Here is a 16,852-nt window from a genome sequence, read left to right as displayed (position 1 = left end):
ATTTGTTGAAATTGAGAAATTTATTCTTGTTAAGATTGTTGTTTCACATTTAATTAAGCTTTCACATTTAATTAAGTGAGAGATATGGTAAATTACTTTTAGAAGAAATTAGGAAATCTACTCTTGTTAAGCTTTTTGTTTCACATTTAATCGAGTGAGAAATATTGCTAAATTTTTTGTAAAAATTAGGAAATCTATTATTTATTAAGCTTCTTTGTATGATTAGGATCATATTTAAAATGGTTCTAGAGATCTATTCTTGCAGTGAAAATTTGAAGTAGAGGAAGCGGGGAGGGCATACTTACATATCAAAATAAAATAATAAATATGACTAAGTAAATGAGAGATCATATTATGACTTTCAACCCTCCTTGTGTTCAATTAACAGAATTAGCTAAAGAATTTTGGTGATTTGTGCTAATCAATAATAAGTTCCTGGGTTTTTTTTTTTGTTTTTTGTTGTTGTTGTTGTTGAAGTGCACACATATCGGGTGAACAGGACAAGGTAGTTGGAGAGATGAAAGTTGACTATGTTAAGCTGTAGAGTTCCCTTAGATTTCTTAGCAGAGTGAACTCATGACTTGCAAATGCTTTTTTCGAGATACATTTTCTCATTTCCAATCATAGAAAAGGCTGGTCCTTAAACATAGTGGGAAATGTTAGTTTAGGTTTAGCGACAATTTTTTCACAAGTTATAAGAGCCTATTTGAACGTTTGATTTATGTTGAAGCCGGGATGAAAATTTCATTTTATAGCTTCCCTAAGACTGGATGGTGCTTTCAACACTAACTACTTGTATTGAGGTGATTTGAGAATTTCTCATCATGGGTGGGAGTGGGAAAATGTTGTTTTACATGTGGGTTTGGTAGTGTGACCCATCTGAGTCTAATCTCGTGTCTTGGAATCGAGTCCAATGTTTATAAGAGGTTTAATTGGTTTTTTTTAATGGATATGTTTATATTTAGTGATTAACAGAACACACATGACGAGGAATAAGAAACAATTAAGTTCATAAATTGAACAGATCAAGATGAAGATGATGGGATGGGTGGTGAAAAACTAACCATGGGTAATTTGGAATTTATTTTTATTCTTTTCTTTTTTAAGTCTAATGAAACTTCATCAAATTTTTTTTCTTGATTATTATTTCCTCTGATCCTACTTCTGTTTTATATTTTTGATTATAGAGTCCTATAAGACATTGAAAAATCATAGGGTTACCATAAGTTTCTTATAATTTTTGATTTATTTATATTCTAATACAAGCAAACTCAATTTGTGCAAAACTAAATTGATGCTTTAATAAAACAGAATTTAGAATATCTTTGTAGAATGCTAAATAGCCTAAACCCTTTTTTTATATTGGAGTACATGCAGAGACAATGGGGTCTTAAATCTATTGGGTTCATAATCATAAGCAATTTTTTGTGTCTAAAATTAATTGAACTTGAAGATGATTCATGTGAAAAATCAATCTTATTTGATGAACCTATTGATCACCCATTATGTATGTACATTTTTTCTCTTAAAATAAATATGAGTATCATTCACTGGTGATTGTTACATAGATTCTTGGACAGTCATTTTTTTGCACATTATGACATTGTGTTGTTAAAAACTAAAAAAATGGCAATTTGTTCTCTCTAAGCAAATTGTCATTTTTGAGTCGTCATTGTAAGTGAAAAAGGGGGGGAAAAAAAGCTATACACATTCCAGCCCAAAAAATGTCTGTTTTTTTAATTGAATTAGTATTTTTAGAGCTCATTTTACTTCATCACTCCCATTAATTATGCTACATTACAGCCCATTTTACTTCATTTAGCCAACTGAAAACATTTGGGTTCCATCTATTTTTTATTTTATTTATTATTATTATTTTAAAAGATTCTAGTTATGCATTTGCCCTTATATTATTTCTCTTGTGTTGATAGATTTGTTAGAATTTTTTATGGCATTTTTTAGGTTTAGAATCTTAATATCTGTTGGTGTCATTGTTGTTTTTATTGAAAGTAGAGAGAATGCATGTGTTACTTAAAGTAATGGATTTTTTTTTATAACTAATATAATTTTTTGAGTAAATAATAAATTTCAGGTACAAGTAATCTGAAATTTATAAATGAGCTAAATGGGTAGCTAAAATTATTTTATTATTTTTGTATACATCATTTTAGTTGTAAAAAATAGAGTTTCTAAGAACACTAAAGAGAAAATTTTGAAATGAGTTATTTATGTATTTATCAGAATTCATTATAAAACAACTTATAGATTTGAGATCTTTTCATTTTGTAAAATCAAGATAAAGGTTATTTTAAAAGAGAGTGGCATGTAAGCAAATATGGTTCATTTTCAAAAAAATGAATTTATACATGTTTTTACAGTAATTTAGCCAACTTAATGGAGGGTTTCAGCTCCCTCCAACACAACATCATAGAAAATATTATATAACTTCCCTCTACAAAACTACAGATTGTATTAACGTTAGTTGTGACGAATTGAGGCCTTTAAATTATATAGCTTTTAGATAATACAATTCTTATCACAAACCCACTTTATGGTTGAAGTTAAAAAAATTCAAAATTTTTGAAAAACAATTCATTTTTAAGATATATGGAGGGAAATATGGGTAGATATAATCAGTAAAGTTTAACTAATTTTAGAAATTCTAGCAATTTAGGATGCATTCTCTTTCTTCCAAACAATTCAAATGTTATTATGGAATTTTCTTTAATAAATTTATGAATTATACATGATAATTATAATGTCATATCTTATATAGTATAAATGAATTTTGGGAGTAAAAGTTGATGTAAGAAGCCTCCTTATTAGAATCATGCTTCAGGTGAACTCAAATAATTCTCTCGAGTCTTGATAATTAAATTTGTTAGGCGGCATATTCAATCGACTCCCTGACATGACAAGTTTGGGAACCGTAAATCTATATGCCTCAGGATACACGTTGCACCTCCCCATAAAAATGTGTATCCCAAGATTTTCCACGTCAGGCAGTCAATGAATTTGCCACCTGGAGAGTCATATTATCAGGACTCAATTCTCTTTTAAACTTAACCATCAAATCTATGTTTCTCACATAGAAGTTTATTCGATTATAAATATTATCCCCAACTTGTTGAGATCACATGTCACATTCAAAAAAATCATGACAGAATCTCAAGCAATGTCATGTGGGGAAGCTAGAGACAAAAGAAAAGCACTTGGAACTGATTTTTTTTTATTACTTTTGGAAGGGCCCATGGGTGCATAGATGCAGATGTTTCTAAAGAACAAAAAATGTAGTTCACTTTACTTTCTAAAGGATCAATAAGAAGTTTGTGGAACACCACCTCCTTCAAGATTTCCATGACTCGGTCCATCAGCATTAAAGGCATGATAATATTGAACTTGTTTCTTTTCAAATCTCACACTAATGTTAGATATATAATATTAAATCACGTATTTTAAAAAATTACTATAATTATAAAAATAATTTGAATTGTTCAAAATAGAAGAAGCTTCAATCATTAAAATATATATCGATTATTTAAATGGTAATAATTATATTGATCACAAAATGCTTTGTCGTAACTAATTGGAGGTGGTGAGTAGCATAGTAACAACATTGATATAATGAAGATATATAAACAGTACAAAAAAATGCAATAGGCAAAGGATGTAAGGCAAGAGAAAATATAACATTATGGACCATGGTGGTGCCATGTATATAATTTATTAGTAAAGCGTGTTTATTTAATTGAAAGTTATTAATTCTAAATTGTAAAAGACATTTTTTACAAGAGAAAGTATGTAGTGACGGATTAATTAAAGCAAATAAAGCATACGATAGTAAAATTAATATTTGAATATATTATATAACTCAATACATAACGCTTTAGAGGCACTCTACACCTTAAAATATTTTCAACTTGCTGCTTTTGCGTTCTTGGTCCCCCTTTTGCACCCGCACCCGCTCCTCGCTCTGGTCATCAAGGTCTCAATTATTTTATTTCACTCATTCAAGACCTTTAAATTAACATTTCTTTTGACTGGGGTTATAATAAACTTTTGTTGAACATGTTCAAACTATTTCAACAAACTTTCTCTTAGTTTGTTTCATATTATTGAAGTTACTTCTATATTTTTTCAAATCCATTAATTTTTTCGAGTTATAAAAGTTTTTGTTTTGAGGCAGAACATTGAGATGAAAGATATTCTTACAATTTCCTATTAGAAATGAATCTCTAGAAAATTAGTGTAGTCCATGTACTAGCAACATTATTAATTCTCCAAATAGTCTTAACTTGTGAATCATATCTCGATGATATTTTAGGATAGAAGGTTCAACTTCATTCGATGATCTTAGTCATCCAACTAATGAATTTAAGTTTATTTTGAAATATTTGATTAAATTAAAACCTTAACATCTACGAAGTGAATCTTTTTAATAAAAAACAACATGAATTAAAAAGCAATTCATTTTATAGAGCTGAATGTTGGATATGTAAGAAGCATTCTATTAAAAACCACTTGGGGTTAGCTGAGTTAGTAAGGTTGACTGGGTTTACTCCCTAGGTCATGCCTTTGAAACTCAACATGTCCTTCCACCAAAAGGTGACTATTTAATGTTGTACATGTGCCGGTCAAAGCAAAAAAAAAAGAAAAAGAAAAAAACATTTTATTAATAATTGAGCATAGTATAGATGAGGATGTTGAGATTGATGAGTTGAAAGACTTCAAAAAATAAAATTAGAAATAAAGGTATATGTTACAGAATCAACAAGATTAGTCTTAATGATAAACCAAGAGAAAGGTAATTGAGATAGTTTAAGCATGGTCATAGTTTAAAGATTTATCTTCAAGTTGAAAGCCCTATCAAATTGAAAGGAAGCCTTAAAGGGACGTCGATGGGGATGGTGAAAATAGATATAAACTTACCTTCAATACATAATAACAATAATTAATATTGTTACATAAACTTATAGGTGTGCGCAATGGGTCATTTTCGGATCAATTCCTAAAGGAATTGCAATCATTACATTTTATGGATTTTGATTCCTATCAATTCAGGTTATCAAATTAAATTTTCTCCTTAAACTGTTCCGGATCTTGGTCCTCATTGATTTTTATGAATTTCAATTCTCAACTGAGTCAATTCCAAGAGACCGAATTCTAAAATACTGCAATTAAAAAAAAAAGGTGAATGACCATCTCGTGAGCTAAATTTGAAGAATTTTTTATTCAGGCTCACTGTTCATTTTAATTGCCAAAACATGAACGACTTTGAAGGTTTTAAAGTGACAATTTTACAGCGAAATTGTCACTATAAATGTCCGAACTGCAAAATTGTCACTTTAAAACCTTCAAATTCATTCAGGTTTTGGTAATTAAAATGAATAGTGAGTCAGAATCATAAATTCGTCAAAAGTTGATCACTTTTTCGTAAATATTTCATAAATTTTTTTTTATGAGATTCGGGATATTTTCGATTCTGGTTCGGATTAGATTGGTACCATTGACACATCAAAAGAAAATAAAGATGTAAAAATATTGAGAAAAAGAAGAAAACTACTAACAGTGGAAGATACACCGAAGAAGCTGCCATCAAGAGGTGGATCCCACAGGACCTTTAGAATATTTTCCTGTGAATTCGACTTGTGAAGCCCACTTCACATGGCTCCTTGTTCCAGCAATTTTTTCTCAAATTCTAAGTTATTTCAGAAAAGAAGACTATTTTCTTAAAACGTGGCCCCTTCTTACTCTCAGAATTGTGAGGTTGCATATAGAAATAGACCAAGTATTAGATCGGCCAATGTATCTAGAAATCTTATATTTCCACACTAATATTAACTTATAACACACCCATTGATAAAATCATATATTACATATCAAATAAGATTAAAAAGAAAACTAAGGATGGTAATTGAACTTCATAAACAAATATTACAATCTTCCATTAAATGTAAGAAATTTAATGAAAAATTAAAAGAGAAAAAAGGAGGAAAGAAGAATGTAATTCAATCAAAATCTTCATGACTTGTTTAAATTGTCGAAAAAGCTAGAAATTTTTGATTGACGATTATTAGAGAAGACAAGAAGAACCCATACTTGGAGTGCTATTAGATATGAGATGGATTCATTGGGACAGTTCTCAATTAATCACTTTAAACTTATGAAATTGTCAATTTAAACCTGCAAAATAGTCACTTTAAGACCTCCAAATTCGCGATCCTTCATGTTTTGATAATTAAAATGAACAGTGAGATAGAATCGTAAATTCGTCAAAGGTTGATACCTTTTTCGTAAATATCCCAATCTTTAATTTAGATAATTGGCGTGTCATCAGAAGAGTTGGTGTGGCACTACTACTTTCATCGACATCAAAGTTCCCAAAAATATCAACCCTTTTTACCCGTTTTAGCAAAAATAAATGGTCCCCTTTCGGTCCACTAATGTAGTTGATGAACATGTGACACACATGCAAGGGCAATACCGCTATCAAATAGATTCGGATCCTACCATGCACAAGATCTTTCCCTTTAAAATCAGATAGATATGATGATTATAACGATTAAAGTGTATTGGCTCTTTGGTTTAAAGAGTTAAAAGGTGAAAAAACCATCTTGAGTCTTTAAATGTAAATGTTAAAATAAAGTGGGGGCTTCCACTCTCTACATACAGAGAACCTCCAAAACTAACTATTTTAATGTTAAAAGACGAAAAACACTTTTCTTACTAGCTTAGTAAGATTTCATTGGGACTCACATGGATTATCACATTGGCAATCCAACACAATATCCTTTTACATTTCATGGAAAATTCATATTCAAAAGGTAATATTATTTTTTAATTTGATCAAAATTGTTAAAAATGGACGGCTATTGAACTCTTAAAATTTAAAATTAAAATTTAATGATGAGAATTAATATATTTTTTTTCTTCAAAATACTAAGCATTTCATTTTTTTTTTGCAAGCCTGTGACATCAGATCATATTTTTGGATGTCAAGATGTGAGCTCACGACCTTAGTAAGATTTAACAATATTTATTTATAAAGTAAAATAATAATAAATATTAAGAATAGAGAAAGAAGTGTTGAGTCTGTCGTAGTTGGGATCAAATTTTAAACTAGTTAAAATAATTATTTTATTATTATTATAAAAGATGCTCTTTATTTAAAGAACATTGTTATAGATGCTCTAAGTAATATCGAAGAAGAGAATTTATGTTCACAATGTGGGATGTTGAAGTCATGGTTCAAAATATAGGAATGTATGAACCGGTACCAATAGAATGATAAGAAATATTGAACTCGAATCATCAAATGTATCAGACAATACAATATCAATTTTTTTCTTTAATTGAAATATTCCTTCAATATAATTCATTTTTTTAACTATGGTTGGAATGGCATCTTTGGGTTCATTATCAAATCAAGGGTTAGGTTACAATAAAGCAAGAAGGTAAAAAGATCAAAGGATGGTTTGGTCTCCTTCATGAATTTCAAAAATTAAATTATTTTTTACACCTCCATGCTTTGGTGAAATATTTCAAATACCTTAGATGTTTTCAAAGTGATGACACCCCCTTGATCATAGGCTTCTCTTTTAGATGAATGAAAATGACCTAAATGCCCTTATCTTCAATTTTGAACCAAAATACCCTTGATTTTTCTCAAAAAAATAAAAAAGAAAAAAAAGAAATTAAACCGGTCATCTTCCTCTTCAACCTCTAAGGCAATTCAACCATATTTTCAATCTTTATCAACCTCACAGCAAACCTTTTAGGATAGGATTATTCACACTAATTGATGTGCTTGTTACGACTTAATAAATGGTTTTGTTGAATAGTTACAAAATAAGGATATGTATCCAATTAGGAGAATTTTCTTTCCAATTCTTTACTATTTATTTATTGTTTAAGGGATTTTTTTTTTCAAATTAGGATTTTTTGTTTCAAATTATATAATAATGTTTAGTGTCTGAGCACCCATAATCTATGGACAAAAGAGCAATCGAGTGACATGTTGAATTTTTTATATGAAAATGTCATACATAATGTCCTTTAAAATGAAAATGTTAAGCAAGTCATCATCCCTCTTATCATACACTATTAGACAACAAATTTTCTATTAACATGCAAATTATCTTCCTTTAAGCCGGGTAATAGGCAGGGGAAGAGCCAGGATTTTGCTCATGTGGGGGTAATTGAGAGTAGAAATTTTTTTGTGAGGACAACTATGAGTGAAAAAAAGAGTTGTGGGGGCAATTAATAGTGATTTTTTTAAAATATTTTGTGAGGACAATAGTGACAGATTTTTTTTATCTACCGTTAAAATCTATCGCAATAACTCACTAATTCATAGACTTTGAAAATTCTTGCAGGGGCAAGTGCCCCCACTGTAAATCCACCCCTAGTTCTAGACTTTGTTGATAGAGTTTGGTAGAATTTTTCTTGAGGATGATTTCCAAGATGCGAAAAGAGTCGAGAAATAAAGTATTTCTTTTTTATGACTAGCATTTCGACCAAAAAAAAGTGGTGGATTCATTGTTTCTAGCTTTGCAGTTAATTCACCCCTTTAAAATAACTAAAGTACCAATTCCGTTTAAAGTAAATAAACAAGTGAATTTGCCGCTTTGTTTGTTTCTAAATTTGCTGCTTTACTTAGTCAACTAGTAATCATTAAATATTCTATCTTACTTCCTAAGGTCGAATATCCATCATGTTCTATTTAACCAAAGATCTTGTTTTGTTCGTGAGAAATACGAAGATCGAAGGAGAGAGATCTTAAAAGGTTGAAGTGAAGGGTAAGTTGAAGATGACTAGTTTTAGGGAGAAAAATTAAGGACCTATAACAAGAGATTGCATATTGCATATAAATACATTTTACGTTATTAATTATTAATTATTTCGATCAGTACATTTTACATTATTAAACATTTTAATTTGACTAATGGAGTCAATTTGTGAGTTTTTGACTTCACTCGACTTGTTGGGCTTTTGGGTTGTGTTGAATTGCAAAAGACACGTAGCCCTGGTGTATGAAATCTACTATAGATACTTCTCTTCACTGTCTGTGTAAGGAGGCCTTCTCCTTATGATGACTATTACTCCAACCTGGGCAGGCTGGGCCGTGCTCAACTCAATTGATGGTCTAGTTTTGGCCAAGTCATGTAGAACATGTGTTGAGCTTGGGTTAGAATAACTCAACCCAACCTTAATTCTGATTGAGTTTGGTTTGAGTGTTCGGGCAACCAAATCAATCCAAACCCAAGATTATATAATAATATAAGTATTTTTATAACAATTATATATTTTTATTTATTTTCAAAATACTTTTAATAATTTCTTATTTAAAATATAGTTTTTTTATTTGTATCATTTCTATTTCTTGTTTAAGATATAAAATTTCTTCGCTAATCAAAACAAAATCAGGTGTGTTCAATGAGCTACAGCTCAATGCTCAGGTTGAATTCAGCTCGAGTTGATGGGTTTGCCACTTGAGTTGAGCCTGGGTGTACCCTTCAACCTGCCCGACTTCATGGTACAACCTATAGATTCTCCTCTCCACTGCCTGTGTAGCGAACGCATTCCCTTACAATTATGCATGGACTTTCGCATGATTGAAAGAGAACAAAATAAAAATATTAGTAGGCCTTGTGCATGTGTGTTGTGTTTCTATAACTCGTGCGGAGACACTGAATTCAAAAGAAGAGTACAAAGATACCTCAAAAGATTGAGAAAACGATGTTGAGTATAAAACAATAGGTACACAACTAGTTCAAATTCTCAATTTGACCCCAATTGTTAATGGTCCTATGATAATTGAAGTTCTTGGACCAATGGAACATAAAGACTTTAATGGTGAGCAAAATGTTATATAGTACATATTTTATAACCTTGAACATCCCAACATTTTGTCCCTTCCAATACCCAACAAATAATAATTGGGAAGAATCTCCAAAAAATACATTAGACAGGAAGAGAGTGCAATAATATACCTCGGAGATTTGGACGAGATATGGCGCTTTAAGAGGCCAGTTGCCTCGCTCCTACTAATCAAACCTACGGGTCCGAAACCTTCGTCATAAAATAATAATAATAACAATAACAATAATAATAAATGTAGACACCTCAATTTGATTGAACAAACCCGAGAGTTCGATTAAATTTAAGCGAGGAATGATAACTCAAGAGAATTTCGATCAATTGAGTAGGACCTACTTCAAACACTTAAACAATTCAAGGCTCAATCAGAACTTCAATTTAAGCCCGCTCCTTAATGACTAATGGCCAAGCATAGGCTTGCCTAGCCATTGGTCACTCAAAGGGCATGCCATTTTTGTATGGACATTTACTTGGTTATCGTACAGGCTATTTTTGTCTTGGTTGTCATTTATTTACATGCAAGGTAATTTTATTTTAACTTTCACTCACTTAAAATCAATTTAGTTAGGTAGTTGCAAGTCTAGGTGTGCACAAGATTTACTTAAGAAAATGACTCTTTAAACCTTCCCTAAGTGTCTTATTCCTCAAGAAGACCCTCTATATATATTTTTCACAATGCCCATGCATTAGCATCTTCCTAATTTCCCCATCAAGGATTTTTTAGTAATCTACCCATTCTTTTAACCTTGACTCAAAGTGCTACTTGGTCCCTACATGAGTTGAGTTACCTATCTAATTTCATTTTGTTAAGACTTGTTAGAGGTAGTTTACTCTTATATCCCTCTAATCTTGTTCTCAACTCAAAAAGATTTCATGTGATTTTATGTAAATTAATCAAATTCAAGAGGTCATGACCATTTTACCCAATTAAGAGAATTCTCTAGAATTTGTGTGCAAAGACTTTCATATCCTTAAATTGTTGGAGACTCTTTTAAGAAAAGTGACAAAAAAAGTCAAAAAATCAAGCACCAAATTATATGCCATTTGGTCTAGTTCTCTAGAGCTAGACCCAAAGTGAAGGGTCTTTGGACAACTTTTGTAAATTCTATTGAGACTTTTTGGATGAATATTACATAAAGGCCAATAAGATTTTTATAAGCATTACATCAACCAAGGTATATGGAAACTACCTAATATAAATATTTTAGAATAACATAATTGATATATTCTAATATCAATAAATATTCTAGAATATCCTCCATCACAACCTTCCATTTGTGATGAGATATACTAACAATGATATAGTGTTTCTCAAGCATCTTATTCTCTAACATCCTCCCGCAATTGCATAGTTCTTTAAATAAGAAATATGTAATTGATTTTTGCTGAATAATTGCTTAATCTCATTAATAGATATGCTTATTGATTGTCGAAGTGCCAATTGTACTAGTTGGTGGTCATTACCTATCTGTGAAGTTCATCACTGTCGCATCCCACTCTTTTTTAATCTATCGAAATTGGTGGCTTATTAGATCAGATCTGTCATGATTTCTCTCAGAAGCATAAAAAGTAGTATCGTACGATTTAAATGAAAGAACTCTTGTTGGAGAGACTTTAGATTAAAAAAAAATGAGATCATGTAATATGAATATGTGAAATTGGGAGATTTGTAGAAATAAAGAAAGAGATGTGATTTTTATTGGAAAAAAAAAAAAAATCCTAAAATAATAGCAAAGGAGAAAATAAAAGAGATTCAAGTCTAAAGATAGCGCTATTACAATGGTGGTGGCACTGGTGCCGAAGAAAGACACACCTAAGATCGAGCTCTCAATAGAGCTTAGGCTTTGATACTATGTGGAGAATTTGATTTTTTTGAGAATTCTTGGATGAATATTATATAAACCTCAATATGCTATTTATAGGCATTACATCGACCAAGATATATATAAACTATCTAATATAAATATTCTAGAATATCTTCCATCACAACCTTTCATTTGTTATGAGATAACTAACAATGATACAGTGTATCTCATGCATCTTATTCTCTAACAACTTTAACCCTCTTTTAAAATTCTCTAAAAACTTATAAGTTTTTACAATTTTATCCCTTGATTATCGTGATTGCTAAGACTCATGAAAAAAAAAATTAAAAATAAGATGTTGTAGGATAATTTATGTCATTCCTTGAGGTTTATTTGAGAATATTGGATAAATTTTTCCTCAAAGGTCTCCCAAAAGCCTATAAAGTCGTCCAAGACAAATGGGAGGAAGAGTTCCAATATCCCAAAATTCTATCATTTTACTTTTGTCAATTTTGTCTAATTGATTCTTTGCTCTTCTTAGAAGCTAAAAACAAGATAAAGAAGAATAAAAGAGCACCAAGGTAGGGTGTAACATTTATATTATTATTTTATAGTTAATTCCCCTATTCTATCACCTCTCTTGCTTTCATTTAATGTACATTTGAGTTCTAGCAATGCAGTTTTTTACTTTCTTTGTTCAAATAACTTGGGTAGTAGAGAGTAATCCCTCCATGTAAGGTAATCTCCCCCACAATTCCATAATAAGTTTCATAGTGAGCATTTAAATTCTAAAGTAGAGTTGTTTTACTTTCATTTTAATTTCAAGAAAATTTATAATATTTAATTAGCTTTTACGTTTCTAATGGCATAAGGAGGTAGAGAATAATCCCTCATCTAGGTGAGGTGATATCTCATTTTTAACTTTATTTCAATAAATTCATTTTGAAACATTCATGCATACATAACAAGCACACATCACTCTTCTTTTAATTTTGAAAAATGCCAAGCGTCAAAGGTGGAGATTTTTCTAGATCTACACCTAACTTTCTAAGCCAACAAAAACAATTCTAAAATTGACAAAATTTCATACATAAGGTTTAGTCTCTCAAAGGATGTGTTCAACCCATAGACATGTTTTTAATGATAAACCAACAAAAATAAACCCTTTTAAAGGTATATAAGCTTGAAGGGATGATTTAAAGGCAAAAAGAATGAAATTCATGGTGATTCACACAAGATTTTCGAGCTTACAAAAAAATCCAACAAGCATATACTTTTGTATATGGCTTGCTTATCACCTCTATTTTGAGTTTTTATGGGCCAAATTATAATCGATTCGACTCTTAACTTTCACATCCCTTTAACTTCGAAAATACAAAATATATATTCCATTTTTTACGTCACTCATGGCCAACCTATGGTAACCATCACTTGATGGGTGGGATAAGGTGCCTAACACATTCATTGTCCCTCAACCGAACCTTCTTACCTAATTTTTTAGATAGACTTAACGTAAGTTACTACAAATAAAAAAAACTATAATTTCAAAACTTATTTTTATGGTGTCCATTCACACCTTAAACATTAAATAGTGATGATATTTAAACCCATGTAGATGAGGTCAAACCATTGGAACCTCATGTATCTACAATAATAATTATATAACTTCCAAACTATTTGGATTTCAAAAAATAAGCAACATTAAAAACTAATCATTATTGGAAAATAAATATGCTCTTATACTTTTAAGAGCTCAGTTATCTAATCATACTAGTTATGAAATAATATTTCAAACTCCTTGAAGATATAAACAATGGATTCATCGAATTATAACTTTAAAAACTTCGTGCGAGGAAATTATATTTCATCACTAATGGAGGGAAACCAATCAATGTGTTGACTTACTTTCTGGAATGGGATTAAATTCCATTGTTTGGATGGGTAGATTAGAGGTTGATTGTATTCCTTTGAATCTACAAGCTCTTATTGAAAGTGATATTGATTGTACTTTTGAAAGAACTAATGTAGGATAAGGACCTATCGACCTCAACGCATACTAATAAAAAAGTTATGAAATAATAATAATAAATACATATGGTTCAATGTCATCTTTGGGGGCTGGTTTTGGTTTCATCAGTAGTGATCACAATAGGAAGTTTATGTTTGTAGGTTGGTCGTCTTTGAATGAAAGTGACATCATTTCCATTGAGTTACAAGCAATAAAGGAAGCCCTTTTATTTGCGACATGGAAGAGGTACACAAAAATTCAGATTTTGGTGACATCGATTCAAGTTTGTAGCTTGTACTTTCATTGGAGGGAAACAAATAAAGTGACAGATTTCTTGGCATGCCTTGGAGCATGTGGTGATGAGTTTTTTTTTCTCGCTGAGGATAGAGATTCAATTCCTCAAGAACTTATGGACATTGTACTCGACGATCTTACTTGTAACTATGTTCGTGTTTAAGGAATAAATAAAGAGAGGGGACCTTCAACCCCACCTTACCAATATAAGTAAATAAATAAATAATAATAATAATAGATTTAGGTAGTTCAACTAAGCCTAACTCCATAGATGGGGGAGTTTCACTATAATGAGAATGATTACAATCCCAACCTAAATAATTGTAGTTGTTCTATTTGAAACCTAAAATGTCATCTTTGGTGTCGTAGATACCAAGCAGTCAAAATTTCTAACTGGCTTGATGAATCACATAAAAAAGAGGTCCAACAAGGAATTATCACAAGTCCTTTAGAGACATTGCCCAAGGTAATCTAAGCTGACCTCCTCCAAGCGCCTGGGAGAAGGTGTTACCATAAGCACCAAGGAGTGGAAGACACCCTAGGGGAATGAGCTAGAGGATTGATGTTGGCCTACTTTGTCTACTTCGGAATGAGCTAGAGGATTGATGTTGGCCTACTTTGTCTACTTCAAAGTGAAAGTAATTAGATTCACCAACCATGTTAAAAAGTACGACTTGACATAAGTTCATAATTTAGGACTATGTTTCTTCAATTCCTCATGTGAAAATGGTAAAAATCCAATAGTTAGAAGAGTCCTCATAATATGATTTGGACAAGCTTGGGAACCGTAGGTATGTACGTCTCGGGATATACAATTCTCTTGGAATACACTTTTTATGAGGAAGTGCAATCGTGTATCTTGATGTGTATAAATCTACGGTTCCTGAACTTTTCACGTTAGGGAGTTGATTAAGTATGCCACCTGGTGTGTCACATTATCACGACTCCATATAAAAATCATAATCAACCTGATAATGTTGGACTTATGGTCCGCTCATAAACGACAACACTAGTCAAAGTTTTTTTTTCAATAAACAAATTAATGTACCAACCCATAAAACCTAACTGATGATGCAATCAAAAATTTATCAAGTTGGTTGGTTTTATTAAATTTAGTTTGATCAATTTACATTCATATTAATAACCAATGGTTCACTGAAATATTAATTTTGTTATAAAAGCCTGTCACTACATAAAATCAAGAACACATATTGTTAAGAGCATGAGATCCAGCATGGACCATGCAAATATCTGTCGAGGGTCTCTCATGTTTGTGCCTTGTAATATATAAAGAGTCTTGATAATATGACTCGTCAGGTAGCATAGTCAAATGATTCCATGACGATATGGACAAATTCAGGAAATGCAGATTTGTACGTCTCGAAATACACAATTTCCTTGGGATACACTTTTTATGAGGAAATACAATCATGTATCCCAAGGCGTTTAAATCTATAGTATCGGAACCTGTCATGTCATGGAATCATTTGAATATGTCACGTGGCGAGTCATATTATCACGACTCATATATAAACTATAAGAACAAAAACAATTCTAGATCCAATGCACTTGACCCATGTCACATGTCACATGTCCCATGTCACACCTGTTTCTTTACTCAGCAGAGAAGATATTCTATGCTAGAAATGTGCATCAGTGTATGGTCTGTCACCCTTTGATATATTGGGGGCCTTCATTTAAATTCATCACATAACTGAAAAACTATGGAGACAAAATGTATCATCATCACATCATAATTATTTGGATGGTTGCATTTGGCTGTAGCACAAAGACTTATTACATGTGGTATGAATGGGATCATTCCTCCAAGAACGTGCACGTGACGTGGTGAGCCGTAGATGTTTTCGTGTATGTTTAAAGATGGTTAATAAAACAACACAAAAGGTTGATGTGACAGGCTTTCAATTATACAAAAGTACAAAACTACTCATAATGCCTCCAGCAACGCCATCTGATGAAATGGACTGCCATGAGAAAAAATAACAATTGGTTCGACAGTATGTCTTCTAAGTTTTTCTTTTATTTTATTCTAAATTTTAGTAATTTGGACAAATCCTCTGTTTTAGTGAAGGGTGCACCCACCGTTTTTCTTACTGCACCCATTTCAAACACATTTTTGATTTGTGAGGACTAAGCGCAAACGATGGTGGAGCGTTAATATTCTGATTTCCTTCTATGGAAATATTGGCTTGTCACAACAAACCATGATTGACCAAAAATCTCCATAAGAGTAATGGATGATTACTGATAAAACCAATAAAAAAATATTTTATTCCATATAAAAACCTCAAAATAATAAAAGATTTTTCAGGAGTTAAAAATGATTGATTTTAACAAGAAACTTAAAAACATCATTTTTATATACCTCAATATTTTTCCGACTGTTTTACGAAATTCTTTCAAATTTATTTCAATTAATAGAACTAAATTTCCTTCAAATAATTATCGAATTTGATCTTTATTACCATGTTTCTTAAGGTTGAATAACAGTTGAAGGATGAGGGCCCTTAAATTATTTTTCATCAGTCCAAAAAAATCAAGGTCAATATATGTGGTATTTCTAATATCATTCAAAACGTGGAAGAGTAAATCACCAAGTTTTTTTTTAATGTTCAATGGGTCCCAACAAGGAATGCAAACTTGGTGGTATCTTTAATATTGATCAAAATGTAGAGGCCAAATACTGATTTCATTTTTTACCAAAATTTTTAATAGAGTTGAATATGAGGGTCCTTAAGTAATTTTCTATTGGTATAAGTCTCATAATATCAAGTCCAGGGATGCATGCCATCGATTTAAAAAACATAAGGGCCTCTCTAATGTCGTTCAAAACGTTTGGAGAGGG

This window comes from Akebia trifoliata, chromosome 15 (assembly GCF_017979445.1).
Source record: "Akebia trifoliata isolate Shusen 1 chromosome 15, ASM1797944v1, whole genome shotgun sequence".
In the NCBI taxonomy this organism is placed as follows: Eukaryota; Viridiplantae; Streptophyta; class Magnoliopsida; order Ranunculales; family Lardizabalaceae; genus Akebia; species Akebia trifoliata.
This window is presented reverse-complemented; position numbering follows the sequence as displayed.